The sequence below is a fragment of the Scyliorhinus torazame genome, chromosome 3 (genome assembly GCF_047496885.1).
Source record: "Scyliorhinus torazame isolate Kashiwa2021f chromosome 3, sScyTor2.1, whole genome shotgun sequence".
Taxonomy (NCBI): domain Eukaryota; kingdom Metazoa; phylum Chordata; class Chondrichthyes; order Carcharhiniformes; family Scyliorhinidae; genus Scyliorhinus; species Scyliorhinus torazame.
Window position 1 is genome coordinate 204,102,363 of NC_092709.1, and position 15,060 is coordinate 204,117,422.

At 50.0% G+C, this 15,060-nt stretch overlaps 1 long non-coding RNA gene across 1 annotated transcript in view; it reads left to right on the forward strand.

Moving 5' to 3' along the window:
* LOC140409567 (uncharacterized) overlaps positions 1-10,224 on the forward strand; it is a 75,014-nt gene extending 64,790 nt beyond the window's left edge. Inside the window, exon 4 of the long non-coding RNA XR_011940400.1 lies at positions 9,788-10,224. This is a non-coding gene — a long non-coding RNA (uncharacterized lncRNA). The remainder of the gene's footprint in view (positions 1-9,787) is intronic.
* The last annotated feature ends 4,836 nt before the right edge of the window (positions 10,225-15,060 follow it).

Genomic DNA, 15,060 nt, shown 5'->3' on the forward strand with positions numbered 1-15,060 from the left:
CCTCGAGTCTGAAGATGAAACAGATTCCCCGTCACAGCTGTCTCCAATACCCTCCACCATCCCAGGGACACTCACTTTGGTTCGGCACTTTAGTGAAGAGACTTGTGGGACACTATCTGGTGCACACCACACAGCTGATCTGGTACAGCAGGTGGAGGTAGGTTCCTGAGGGGGCGGACGGTCGGAGGGCGAGCCAACCACAGGAACTAGCTGCCATCCAGACGAGTTTCGGGCTTCTGGGACGGACAGTCCCATCGATTGTGGAGATGCAGTCGCAGAGTAAGGGACTGCATGAGGGGCTGTTGCCGAGCATCCAGTACCTGCAGGTGCAGGTGGAGGGGTCCAACCGTGTGCAGCAGCCGGTGGTGGTGCCGACCATGCATGCCATCCAGGCCAACACCGCACGAGTGGCGTCCGCAGTGGAGGCATTGAGGGAGAGGATTTTGGATGTGGATCAGCAGGTCCAAGGCCTGTGGCATTCTGTGCAGGCGCTGGCCGAGGCTCAGGTCAGGGTTGCCACCTGACAGGCAGCCATGTGTGGGAGCCACCTGGAAATTGCAGCAGCGTTTCTGAGCGTGGTCCAGTCACAGCGGGCCATGGCTGGGAATATCGGCAGCATTGCCCAGGTTCTGGCCAATGTGGCGTAGACACAGACGGAGATGGCCTAGTCCCCTGGGAGATGATGCAGTCACTGGCTGTTGTGACACAGACCCAGAAGATGGTGGCACAGTCAATTGATGATGTGGCACAGTCCCAGACGGTGATGGTCCACTCCCTGTGCTCCATGGCCACGATCATGCAGACCCTGGTCGAGACCATTGCGGACCTCCACCTGGCAGCACCAGGTGGCGGGGGACCCTCAGGGGATAGCTCCGCTCGCACCCCCATCCTATGGGGGGGGGGGGGGGGGGAGTAGCAACAGATTACTAAGTTGGATGATCAGCCATGATTATAATGAATGCCAAATGGCACCCTCCTATTTTCTTGGGTGGGATTCTTTGACCGCGCCCGCCGACCGGAAATTCCTGACTGAGGTAACTGGACCTTTACATGGGCCCGTCCTGTCCGTGCAATATTGCGGCGGGCACGGCCAAAGAATCCAGCCCTATGTTTTTTTTATTCATTCATGGGACATGGGCGTCGCTGGCTTGGCCAGCAGGGCAAGCATTTATTGACAATCCCTGAGGGCATTTAGGCGTCAACTACATTGCTGTGGATCTGGAGTCACATGTAGGCCAGGCCATGTAAGGACGACAGATTTCCTTCCCTAAAGGACATTAGTGAACCAGGTGCGTTTTCAGGACACCTTTTAGGCTCTTAATTCCAGATTTTTATTGAATACAAATTTCACCATCTGCCATGGCTCGATTCGAATCCGGGTGCCCAGAACATGACTCTGGGTCTCTGGATTACTGGATTATTAGTCCAGCAATAATACCAATACAGCACTGTCTCTCCTATGTTGCATAATCATTTTTAACCTGTTGTGTATTATCCTGACAGACAGGGGATCACCAGGTAGATTAACCAGGTAGATTAACGAAGGAATGGTTTATTAAAGTAGGAAACTATATAAAAAGTGAGATAACAGTTACCATATTCCAAGGCACCCAACTCCTAATTAACTGGGAAACCCGTGGTCCACCCTCAGTGTTCACGTTCTGTGGCCCCACTGGCCAATCGGTGTGACAATTGGAAGACTTTAAGAATATTGGGTTCTAAGTATTGGGCAATTTAAGGGTTAAAATCCTGGGATTATAGGAATACAGGAATTGGGAGCAGAAGATTCAAGATAAGAGGCAGAAGGTGGAGAGGGGGCAGGAGGAAGATCTATAAAATTTTTTTTAGAGTACCCAATTATTTTTGCCCAATTAAGGGGACAATTTAATGTGGCCAATCCACTTACCCTGAACATCTTTGGGTTGTGGGGGTGAAGCCCACACAGACACTGGGAGAATGTGCAAACTCCACATGGACAGTGACCCGGGGCCGGGATAAAACCCGGGTCCTCGGCGACATGGGGCAGAGGTGCTAACCACTGTGCACCGTGTTGCTCAGAACTTTTTTACATAGAGGGTATTGGGAGCCTGGAATTTGCTGCCTGAGTTGGTGGTGGAGGCAGAAGCCTAAAACTCTTTAAAAAAGTATCTGGATCTGTACCTTAAGTGCTCTAAGCGACAGGGCTATGGACTGGGTGTAGGAAGGTGGGATTAAAATGGGTGTCCTTGGGCTGGCATGGACAAGGTGGGCTGAATGGCCTCCGTCTGTGCTGGAATTTTTCTATGATTCTAAGTAGGCAGTTGAGCCTTTCGAGCCTGCTCCACCATTCAATCAGATCATGGTTGATCTCATCCTGGTCTCAAATCCACCTCCCTGCCTGTTCCCCTTTTCCCTTCAACACGTTTTTAAAATCAGAAATATATCTATCTCCTTCTTGAAACCATTTAATAACTCCATTTCCACTGCACTATGGGGCATCCAGTTCCACAAATTCACCACCCTCTGCAAGAGGTAGTTCCTCCTCATCGCTGTTCTAAATCTACCGTCTCTCAACCTATATCTGTCACCTCTTGTTCTAGATTGCCCCATAAGGGGAAAAATTTGGTCTACGTTTACTTTATCAATCCCTTTTCGTATTTTATATTCCTCGATCAGATCCCCTCTCATCCTTCTAAACTCCAGAGAGTACAAGCCCAAACAGTTTGATCTCGCCTATTACGTCAACCCTTTCATCCCTGGAATCAATCCGGTGAATCTCCTCTGAACTGACTTCAATGCCACCACATCCTTCCTCAATAAGGGGACCAAGGGCAGATTCTTCCGCCCTGTCCGCCGCAAGAACGCCACGGGCGAGCCGCATACAATGGAGAACTCCGTTGACCTCGGGCAGGATTCTCTTGTCGCCGGGCGAACACGCCCGGAGAAACCCGCCCCAAAACTGGACACAATACTCCAGATGTGGTCTCACCAACACTCTTATACAATCGCAACAACACTTCTCTACTTTTATACTCCAATCCTTTCGCAATAAACGCTAACATTTCTTTTGCCTTTTTAATTACATGCTGCTCCAGCACACCAACTTTCTACGATTCATGAACAAAGACACCCAGATCCCTCTGCCCAGACACATTTTGAATCTGCTTTCCATTCAGATAATAATTTGCTCCCTTGTTCCAGATTTCCAGCGAGGGGAAACAACCTCTCAGTATCTCCCTGTCAAGCTGCTTCATAACCTTGAATGTTTCAATGAAATCACCTCTCATTTTTGTAAACTCCAAAATATCTAAACCCAATTTACTCAGCTTCTCATTATAGAAGAACTTTCAGTGCTCCCTGAACTTAACTGAGTTCTTGGAGCAAGATAAAAAGGAAGCAGGCAATGGTTTCGGTGCAACAAATTTTTTTGAAAAATCTTTTTATTGTGATTTTAACATTTAGTAAAAGGATTAGCACAAGCAGCAAAACAAATCAGCGGCATTAGTGTGGTAATACCAGGTATTGCGGTACCTGAGAGGTGGATGACCATTGGTTAGACCCAGGAGTCTACCATTGGCTGATGTACATAGCTCCGCCCTGAGAGGCGGAGTATAAGAACCGCTGCCATCCCAGCAGCCTTCACATTGCGCATCAATTAGCAAATACATAAACAAAGAAGCTGGGCAATGATAGTTGCTTATACACCTGTACAAATGGTTGTCACTTTGCCTGACCAAGGTTCCCATGGTTGCATTCTGTTATTTACATTCATAATTACAGTCCATGGAGTTTGCACATTCTCCCCATGACTGCATGGGTTTCACCTCCAGAACACACAGATGTGCAGGTTAGGTGGATTGGCCACTCTAAATTGCCCCTAAAATTGGGAAAAAATAATTGGGTACTCTAAATTAAAAAATATATATATTCACAGTCCATCTCAGAACTCTTGACTTTCTTTATATGTGCGCTTGTTTTGATGGGGGCAGTCCTGTTCCCCTATTGTGTTCTCGTGGGAGGTTAGGATAATCCGCCTCCCCGGTTTTCCTTCTGTGTGGGTGGGCGGGGGGGGGGGGGGGGGGGCTGTGTCCTTCCCTGTCGCCCGTCTGTTGCACGCGTGCCCTTCTGTCCAGACGGTTCTCCCTATCTCCCTGCCCATCTCCTCCCCCCAAATGTGGCTTCCATCTTTGCCAGTGTGAACCTATGGTTGTTACAGATGGAGGCTTCTATAGACATACCACCAAGCTTGAAGTGGTGGCTGAATTGGTTCCAGGTCTTTAGTGTGGCCATTACCACTGGGCTCCTGGAGTGTGTGTGTAGGGGGGCTGGGAGAGAGGCGGTGACCAGCGTCTGGAAGGATGTCCCCATGCAGGAGGCTTCTCCATTCAGACCCAGTCTGCCTCCAGCTCATTTTCTTTATTCGTTCATGGGGCATGGGTGTCGCTGGATGGGTCAGCATTTATTGTCCCAACATTTATTGCCCATCCTGAGGGCATTTGAAAGTCAACCACATTGCTGTGGGTCTGGAGTCACATATAGGCCAAACCAGGGAAGGATGACAAAAGTGAACCAGATTGTTTTTTTATGACAATTGACCATGATTGCCATTAAACGTTTAATTCCAGATTTTTATTGAATTCATATTCCACCATATGTCCTGGTGGGATTTGAACCCAGGCCCCCAGAATATTACCCTGGGTCTTTGGATTACTAGTTCATTGACAGTACCACTACGCCACAGCCAGACCCTGTCTCCTGACCTCCCCCACCACCGGTATGTCCAGTCTGTCGATGAATTGTTTCATCTCCAAGTCCCCCTCTGGGGGTCTGGAGATTTACAGGCCTTGGTAAGAGTTTGCAAAGGCCTTGTTCACCTCGTTTGGGTCTGCCACCATCCTACCATTTCTGTCCCTCACTTGTGCTATCTCTTTTGCGGCGGCTTGTTTTCTTAGCTGGTATGCCAGCATGCGGCTGGCCTTGACTCCATGTTTTTAGAATGCCCCCCATGCCTGGCGGAGCTGGTGGACTGCCTTCCCTCTGGAGGGCAGATCAAATTCCATCTGCGCCCTTTTCCTACCCACCAGCAGTTCCACGTTTGGGACCGAGGAATACCGTAGATCCACCTCCTGTACGGAGACGATCGGCTGATGCTTGGCTGCCCTTTCCTTCCTGTCCCTAAGGGGCCTATACTCTATGATTTCCATGATCACCACCTTCAGTACCTCCCAAAATGTGGAAGTTGAGACCTCCCCAGTTTGGTTGTGGGTTACATAACTGTTGCTAGCTTGTGATATCTTGGTGCAGAATTTCCTATCGGCGAGGAGAGCTGAATCCTGCCTCCATTGGGGGCATTGGGCCCGGCCCTTCTCTAACCTGACGTCCATATAATGGGGTGGGTGATCAGAATTTACAATCGCGGAGTATTCCACCATTTATCCTAGGACAAAAAAGGTTTATTCGCGAGTAGGTCTTGTACACGTGAGAGACGAAGGAGAATTCTTTATCTCTCGGGTGGTTGAATCTTTACGGGTCCACCTCCCCTCATCTGCTCTATGAAGGTGTTCAGCTCTCGAGCCATTTCTGTTTTGGCCCTCACCCTGGGGTTCGGTCTGTCCATTGTCAGGTCCTGTACGCAGTAAAAGTCATCCCCCATGATGAGTCGGTGGGTGTCCAGGTCAGGGATTTCGACCATTGTTTTTTCGATGAACTCTACGTTGTCCCAGTTCGGGGCATATACATTTATCAAGACTACTGAGGCCCCTTCCAGGGCAGCACGGTAGCATTGTGGATAGCACAATTGCTTCACAGCTCCAGGGTCCCAGGTTCGATTCCGGCTTGGGTCACTGTCTGTGTGGAGTCTGCACATCCTCCCCATGTCTGCGTGGGTTTCCTCCGGGTGCTCCGGTTTCCTCAGACAGTCCAAAGATGTGCAGGTTAGGTGGATTGGCCATGATAAATTGCCCTTAGTGTCCAAAATTTCCCTTCGTGTTGGGTGGGGTTACTGGGTTATGGGGATAGGGTGGAGGTGTTGACCTTGGGTAGGATGCTCTTTCCAAGAACCGGTGCAGACTCGATGGGCTGATTGGCCTCCTTCTGCAATGTAAATTCTATGATTCTATGATGATCACGAATCTCCGCCTGGGTCCTTCAATGGGTTCAGCATCGTGAATGAAACTTCTGTTTACTGGTATGGCCAACCCCCTTTCCCAAACGTTGAAGCACGCTTGAACTGCTTATCCCACCCAGCCCTTTTCACCAGCTTGTTGAGGCCTCTCACGTTTCATGTTAATGGTCCCCATCCCGTGGGGTCAACCGTACTCACCCTGTGGGCCTGGCCCTGTTCATGGGCCATTGAAGATGGCCACCGGCTACTTCCTCTTTTTTGCCATCTTCACAAACGGCCTATTGCAACCAGTGCTCTACCCTCCCCCTCACCTTCACCCTATCTTTGTGCCCCTCCTTCTCCCCCCTCCTCCCTTGACTTTGCCCCTATTTCTATTCTCCCCAGTACCCCCCTTCTCATCCTTTGTCTCCCCCAAAATTCTGTTTTTTCCCTCTCTCCAGCCAGGTGCTCCCTCCCTCCCGAGAGGCGCACTGCGGCTTCCTCCGTCGCTGTGCCTCTGTACACCAGATTGTTCGCTGGTGTAGCAGTCCTTCAACAATTGGATCCCCCAATTTAACACCATCTACCTCTTTTCCCCCTTCCCCCCCTTCTGCGCCTCTGTGATCGCCCCTGCCCCTCCCAGCTCCTTACAGGCGGCATTCTGGCCATTGCCGTATACTGTTGCTTGCCCAGTGCATTTTTCTGGACAAACTTGTTGGCCTCCTCTGGGACGTCAAAGTATAGCCCTTTATCCGGTACATGACCCACAGTTTGGCAGGGTACAGCATGCCAAGCCACACCACACTTTTGTACAGCGCGGATTTAGCCTGTTGAATTCTGCCCGGTGCTTGGCCAGGTCAGCATCAATGTCCTGGTACAAGTGGTTGGAATGTCTTTACCATTCCCACTTCTCCCTCTCGCACTCTTCGCACACCTCATCCGCCCTTTATCGTAGTATTTGTGGAGCTTTACGATTATCGCCAGCGGTGGTTCTCCAGCCCTGGACCGCTGTCGGAGTGACCTGTGGGCACAGTTTACCTCCGGGGGCTTGGCGAAGCCCTCCTTGCCGGGCAGCTTCCCGAGCATCCCTGCGATGTATTCTGTAGGTTTCTCCCTTTGTTTCCTCCGGCAGCCCCACTATCCTCAGGCTTTGTTGACGCGACCGGTTTTCTTGGTGGTCGATCTTGTCCTTCAGCCTAGTGGGTACAGACCAGCATCGCCACCTCGGCCTCGACTGTTGCGATCTGGTCCTCTTGGTCCTTGGCAGGTTTTGCGAGGTCCTGTGTCGTTGATGTCTGGGCCTCTGGCCTCCATTCCATTTTGTCCATTGCCTCCTTCATGAGGGCTGTTGTGACCTCCACTGCCACCTTGACGGCCACCAAGAGGTCTTTTTTCATCTCCTCCCTGTGTTACTGGAGCTCGGAGGGGATAAAGCATTTAATTGCTTCCATCAGCGCCCGGGTCTGCACTGGGAAATCTGTGGGGTCGACCCTCGCTGGTTCTGTGCCTCCACGTGTGCTTCCCTGTTCCGATGCTGAGGTGTCTCTGCTGCCTTTTCGGCTGGGCAGCTGGTTCTTTCCCATCTTAGATGGCTGTGCGGTCGATGGGGGTTACTTGGGGGCTTTTCTATGTTTTTGGTGCCTGTTTGTTGGGGTTAAAAGGCCTTAGTCGATGTTCTTAGACAAGAGCCACCTTTTGCGTGACTGTTCGGCTCATGGCCGTCACCGGACATCGTCTCGGTACAACAAGTTAACAGAATTTATTGAGTAAATGATTGAACAAAAATGCTCAACAATAGGTTGAGCAGATATGAGGTTAAGTTGTTTTTGATCCTTTCCCCTAGAAACTGCGTGTTGTCGTCTTTGGTTCTCTTCAATGTCTTCACTTTTCTGGCACCTCTTCCAGTGATGCGGTGTGCCTGTATACCTCACCGCCCCTCCTTTTATACCCTCCCAGCGGTTTTGAAAGCGCTCCCAGGAGGCTTTTCCAGCCTCCTGCCTATGTGTGACTCTTGACTACGTGAGGCCTTGTAATCTCACCCCAGACTCGCTGGCTCCATTCCCATGCTGTTTGCTGGCCACAGGGCACCAAGGGCCACTTTTGTCCTCTAACTGGCAAACAGCAGGCCTCTGTGGAAAGCCTTTTAATAATAGTTCTTAGAGGCATAAAGAGTAGCCATTCTAGAATTCAGAACCTCTCCATAAAATATATAAACACAATATTAGTCAGAACATCTTCCGAAGGAAATTAACAACACTTTTACAATTTCCCACAAGCCCCCCACCTTGAGGATGGATTGAATTCATGCATTAATTCTTCAAATAACTTAGTTTGTCAATTTATCTCTGCAAAAGTTGATGTTGTAATTCCAAATTTCCAATATAATAGCAATAGCCCTTTGGGAAAGTCAATGGGTGGGATTTTCACCCGCCCGGGGACCAAAAATTCCCGCCTGAGGTCAAGAGACCTCTCAAAGGACTGTTAAATTGTCTGTCCTCCTCGCGGTATTCCTGCAGCGGGTGAGATCGGAAAAGTTACCACTTTGTGTCATACACTTGAGACAACACGTCACAATTAATGCAAGAATAATTAAATCAACTTGAATGGCATTATTAACATGGATATAATTCAATAGCATGTGTGTTGATGCACATTGTAAGTTATTTCCCACTAGTCACTTGCTCCCAACATTTTAATATCCTCGCTGTCTCTCCTGTTACTTTATTTGAAATATGTTCAAGCAATTATAGGCCTGGATTTTCCGTTCCAGAGACTATGTGCTGCCCCTGGTGAAGAATCGTGGTAACTGCGTGCTGTCGCTAGGAACGTCAGTGAGGAGAGATTCATGTCATGTAAATGGGCCAGCCGCAGCCAATGTGCAGCCCGTCCGAATCCCGGCCCCACTGACATCTGATTCACTGGGGTCAGGATTTGTGTTCAGAGCCTGACGAGCTGGAGCAGCTTTGAAGTGATCCACTCAGAACAGACTGTCATTCCAGCCGCGAAGATGGCTGCTAAAAGATCTGCACCGAGGTTTCGGGAGGCGGAGATTGACTGAATGCTGAACGCTATTGAGGAGAGGAGCAACACGCTGTTCCCCAGGGTGGGGCGGAGACTCAAGCCTGTGATCCTGAATGAGGCCTTGGATGAGGTGACAGAGGCTGTGAGTGTTGGCAGATTCACCAAGAATGACATCCTTTGAGCAGCCTGGTCAGTAACCACCTCTGTGCCCTTGGCATCATTCCCGTCCCTCACTCCTCAGATTGCCCTCAATCCGCGAGAGACCAACAACACCCCACCTTCTCCTTTACAACCCACCCTCGATGAACCCCCAACACAGTCTTGTCCTCTTTGACTAGGAACCTTGCACATCCATGCCAACAGCTACAAGCCCCCCATAAAACCCGTGTCCCAGGGTCTCACTATGTTCTTTCTGTGTCCCCAAGGATAAGGCAGCCTTTTATCACTGGGAGCACCAGAAAACGGGAGGGGCTTCCCAAATATTCAGGTCCACATCCGTTCTGAGGAAAAGGCCATGCATCTTGCGAGGGAGGCCGAGGAGAGGGTAGCGTCAGGAATGGAGTTTGGCATGCAGCAAAGAAGTGAGAGTCCAATGCAACGCAGATGTCGCCATCGCAAGTGAGTCACCCCTCTCCCACATATTAGTCCTTCCCAATATCTCACCCCTTGTCTTTTGTCTTGCAGGATCCCATCGCACGAGGCTGGGGTCACTGCCCCCCCCTTCCAGAATCTCAGAAGACCCCCATAGGCACTCCGGGGAAGGCACCAATGTCTCGCCACTGCTTTCATCTGCACCATCCACCAGGCACAGGAGATGCTGTTGGCGACAATGTTTGGCACCAGACCAACACTGAAAGGGTGGCGGCTGGGACAAGACATCAGAGCCATGTGCTAGGACGTCCAAGGCTGGGGCACACTGCTGTCCATGGCTGAGGTACAGGACAGGAGAGCCAACTCACAGGTGGAAATATCCCAGGCACAGATGGGCATTACTGCGGCACTTCAGAGCTTGGCCCTTTCACAAAGGGTCATGGCTAAGGGTATCAAAAACATTGCCTGGACGCTGACTGACAAGTTGGCACAGTTGTAGTAGAGAGCAGTTGATAAGGGGAAAGGACAGTAAGCAGTCACCATTAAACAATTTTTCTCCACCAGTCCAATCTTTCTCTAACCTCTGTCTCACAGATGTGAAGGATGGATTGAGGCTGGGGTTGGGTGTTGTGCGGTGGCCGGATGGGAGAATCCCCTCGATGTGCAGGGCGCCCAGGACACATGAACATCTCACAAGTTTACATCCTCACCAAGAGGTGGCAGGGAATGGGGAGGACCAGTGTGTGCCTGCCCTGTATGAAATACCCGGTGTGTGAGCCATAACTATTCACCATCTCCCACAAACGCCCTACCCAACACATTTGAGCCCGTGAGAAGGAATCGCCAGAACACATGCAAGGATCACCCAGGTGGAGAGTGGTATGTTATCTTAAAGACAAGAGTCACACAATGGGGAGAGTGGTGGGAGGTGGACAAGGGGTGGGCTGTGGTGTCGGGGTGGGTGGGTTAGGGTTTGAGCACGGCTAGTGCCATCTTTTCCGGTGTGACCAGAGCAAGCCGTCAACCCTGCGCATGTGCAGCCATTCTCCGGCTGTTTTCCGCGCGATCCAGGGGTGCTTCACACGACGCCGATGCTAGCCCCTCACCAGTACCGGAATCGGTGAAGGGTTCGCGACAATTGTAGAACAAAAAAGGGGAGCCAGAGGGCTAAGAGATAAGAGAACAAAAACGGGGGTGAGAGCACAGGGGAAGACAACAGTGGCAGCAACCACAGCACGGCGAGAGAACGCGAAGAAAAACGTGAAGGGGAAACAAACAATGGCCGATGCCGAGGCAACTGCACAAAACAATGTCATTAATTCAATGTCTGTGCTTAACCATTTATGTGCTGATTACAAAGATACAGGGCGGGATTCTCCATTACCCGACGTCGATATCATAATCGGCGATCGGGCGGAGAATTGACTCAGACGCCCAAATTGGATCCTCCACCGGTCAGCCATGCTCCACCCCATCAGAAATGGCACCATCGCACCACACACCATTGCAACAGCGTTGGCGCGTCATCGTCTGGCCCTCCCGCGCTCCAGCGCCGCCACACTCGGCCGGGATCCGTGTCGCGGGCCGGGGGGGGGGGCGGGAGAGGGTGCTTCCTCGTGGGCTGGGGGGACTGGTGGGGGGGTGGCCAGGGGGTGGGCTGTGGGATCGCAGATGGCAGGTTGGGTCCGGCAATGGCCGCGCCACGTACGGCGCGACCGCTGTAGGTCGTCAGCCGTGCGCATGCGCAGCCAGGGACCCGGCCATTCTCCGGTCGTTTTCGGTACGGGAGTTTCACCCGGCGCCGCTGCTAGCCCCTCACTGGTCCTGGAATCGTGAGGGTTTCACACAGAGTTTTTGGTCGTAAAAGACCACACATGCTCCGCTGGCGTCAACACTTAGTCGCTGAAACGGAGAATCCAGCCCACAGTCTGACAGGCTTTTTTGTTTTTAAACAAACTGGGCTGAGAATCCACCCAAGTAAATATGTCAAGATTATTTAAAGAGGTAACCCCATGTCCTGACCTTTGTGACACACACACACACACACACACACACAAATACACATACAGAAGTTCTCCAAGTAGGTGTTTACTCTTTGGCCACGTTAACTCTTATTGATAAAAGGCGAAAAGAATTCACTGTTATCCATAGCTGCAGCAATATCATTGTTTCCTTTTTAAAAGACCTTTTCAAGGTCAATATATGTTTGATCAGTCGATAAAATTGAAGATGAATATCATACACGTACACATCACATCATCTTGACACATAGTGAAATTAATTCTTAACTCTATAATATTAAGAGTAATGATAATGTCTCCACCTGTCACTTATCTGCATCGCGTGAGAAGTGGTGAAGCAGAAAGTAGGAATCTTAATCTGGCACTCAGGACCTCCGGTGGTGGCATGTAAGGAGTAGTTGCACTCAAGATGGCTCCTGCCAGGGTACTTTATTTTCTGTCCTTTTTCCCTAGTTTTGGGGGATTCTTTGGGTTCAAACTTAGCCAATTCAAGACGATAATGTAGTGATTTAATGGTTGTGTTGTAATTCATCGACTGACCACTAGGAGTCTCATTAGTATATACGTGAATGTTAGAGTCAGGGGGCCTCAGACTGACTGGGGTGCTGGAAGCGAGAGATTACTTGTGCATGTTAATATTCATCTGTTGTTTTGTATATATTTAACCCACAGTTAATGTTGATTAATCATTTATAGCTTTTGCTACAAGTGTTCTAGTGATATAAATCAGGCCATCCGACAAGAACATTACAGATAACGTTCCCATACTAGAGAAATCCCAGAAGGTCTCGGTCAAGGAAGCCAGCAAGTAAAGAGTCGTTGATGGATTCGGAAACCTCTCGAAGCTCTTCTGCTGCAGAAATGGCGGAAGCTGCTACCGCAACTCTAGCCACCCCAGTGACGGCTGAGATCCTTACAGGCACCTTGGCAGTGGAATTTCTGAATCAGCGGCTTAGCTCTGGAGGATCTCCTCAAATCAATAGGTGGTCCTGGCTCCCATTCGATCGGCGTTAGCGAAAACAGAGGAGACGGTAAAGGTGCACGGTGCGGTGTCACAGGGTATGGAGGTGGCTCTCTCAAAGTTGAGCGATCAGATTGTCTCCTTGAAGACTGAGATGGCAATGTTGGCTGGTGATACTAAAGCACTGCAGGCCCATGTGGATGATCTGGAGAATAGCTTCAGGAGACAGGATGTAGAAACATGGGGCTGCCGGAGGGAGTAGAGGATCCAAATGTGACGGACTATGTATCGAAGATGTTTGGGAAGATGGTGTGGAGAGGTGGATTGACCTCCCCTCCCAAGCTGGATCGAGCCCACTGGTCGCTCAGGTAGAAGCTCCTTTCTGGTGACCCACCACCGGCAATCATCATGAGGTCCCATAGCTATAAGAAGGAACCAAGCCTGAGGTGAGCGAAGGATCACCGATGCTACAAGTGTGAGGGCCCCGCCATCAGAATCTATCAAGATGTGGGAGCAGAACTGGCTAAAAGGCAAGTGTCATTTAACAAGACCGCGTTGTAAAATAATGGTTTGCTTTGGGGTGGATAACCCTGCATGCCTCCGAGTGACTTATGATTCGAAGGACGAGGATGATTTTTTTTTCTCGGGGGTTGAGGATGTCGTTCTTGGGGGCCGGCAAATCATACCCATACGTTCTGGTCATGTCCTAAACTTATAAGCTTCTGGGTCTCCTTCTTTGGCACCATGTCCTTATTCGCTGTTGGCCATTTTGGGAGTTTCGGTCTTGCTGGTGTTGCAGACGGGGGTGAAGATGGATGTCTTTGTCTTTGCCTCATTGATAGCCCGGAGAAGAGTTCTGCTGGGGTGGAGGTCTCCTACTCCACCCAGTGCCTCGGCCTGGTTGGGTGACCTAAATCTAGAGAAGGTCAAGTACACCATTAGAGGGTCGTTGAAGATGGCAGCCATTCATTTCCTTTTTCAGAGAATTAGTCACCGTCAGCTGTTGGGGGAGGGGTTTAGGTTTTGATTATATGTTGATGGGTTGGGTTTAGTGAGGTTGTAAATTAGTGATTGTGCTATTCATGTGTTGTATCTAATGTATTTGTTGTTTATTTTGTTGTTAATTTTGTCACAATGAAAATTTCTTCAATTTTTTTTTAATTTAGAGAACCCAATTTTTCCAATTAAGGGGCAATTTCAGTATGGCCAATCCACCTACCCTGCACATCTTTGGATTGTGGGGGTGAAACCCACGCAGACACGGGGAGAATGTGCAAACTCCACACAGACAGTGACCCGGGGCCGGGATTCGAACCCGGGTCCTCAGTGCCGTATTCCCAGTGCTAACCACTGTCCACAGGGCTGCCCCTTCAATTTAAAAATAAATAAATCTGCCACTCAGTTAGTGCAACCTGCAGAATCTTAGTTGATGTGGTTCAACAATACCATCCACATCTTTGATATGCTGCCTTAATTTCATTAGCTCCATACTTGTGACTTACATTTTACCTCATGGCGAAATCCCATCAAGGGCAAAACCACAAGTTTGGGCCTGGAATTCTCGGTTATCTGCCACTGCAATCGGGAATCCTGGTAGGGCAGAGAATAGAGCGTCGGCTGAAAAATTGGGATTGGCACCGGGCGCCAGACCTATTCCCATTCTCCACTCCCCCACCGCCAGCCGTAACGTGCACCCGCCCCACAGCAGCAAGATTATGCAAACTGGTGATTAGCATAAGTTGATTTGGTGCGAGCGTTTACAAGCAGGGCCCAGGTGCAATGACCTGTGAGGGAGAGCAAGCAGGTAAAAAAATCTTTGTACATTAATCGGGCATGCTGAGGGCTGTATGCCTGGAGCTCTGGGACTAGTGGGACAGTGTCCCATAGCTGCCAGTGTGTGGACTCGGATTCGGGGTGCCCTGACAGAACCTCCCATAGCTGTCCTAAAAGCATTGCTACCCACTCCTTAGATGTAACTTAAAGGCTCCTGACTGTTGAGACTGTTGACTGCTGCCAGTATCAAGACAATGCTCTGATGTTTCCTGATCATGTGGAAACCCATCCAGCCAGACCACCTGGGGACCCTCACGTCTCAGCAGGAAAGTCAAGGAGATGGGCGTGGCCTTGAACTATCGCCGGACCACCGAGTGTTGGCACTCCTCATTGCACTCCTTAGATGCACAGCAGGGGATTAACAGAGCTCACCCCAAACAAAGGACACATGCACCAATGCTGCTGGCAACCCCCCTGGTACACTGCCACACTCAGAGAAACAACCTCACTAGTGAGCCTTTTTTCTTTTAAATAATTTTAATGAAAAGTTTTCAGAAAATATCAATAACAAAATGAGAAAAAAAAGAACCCAACAGGGTTAAGTACAAAAC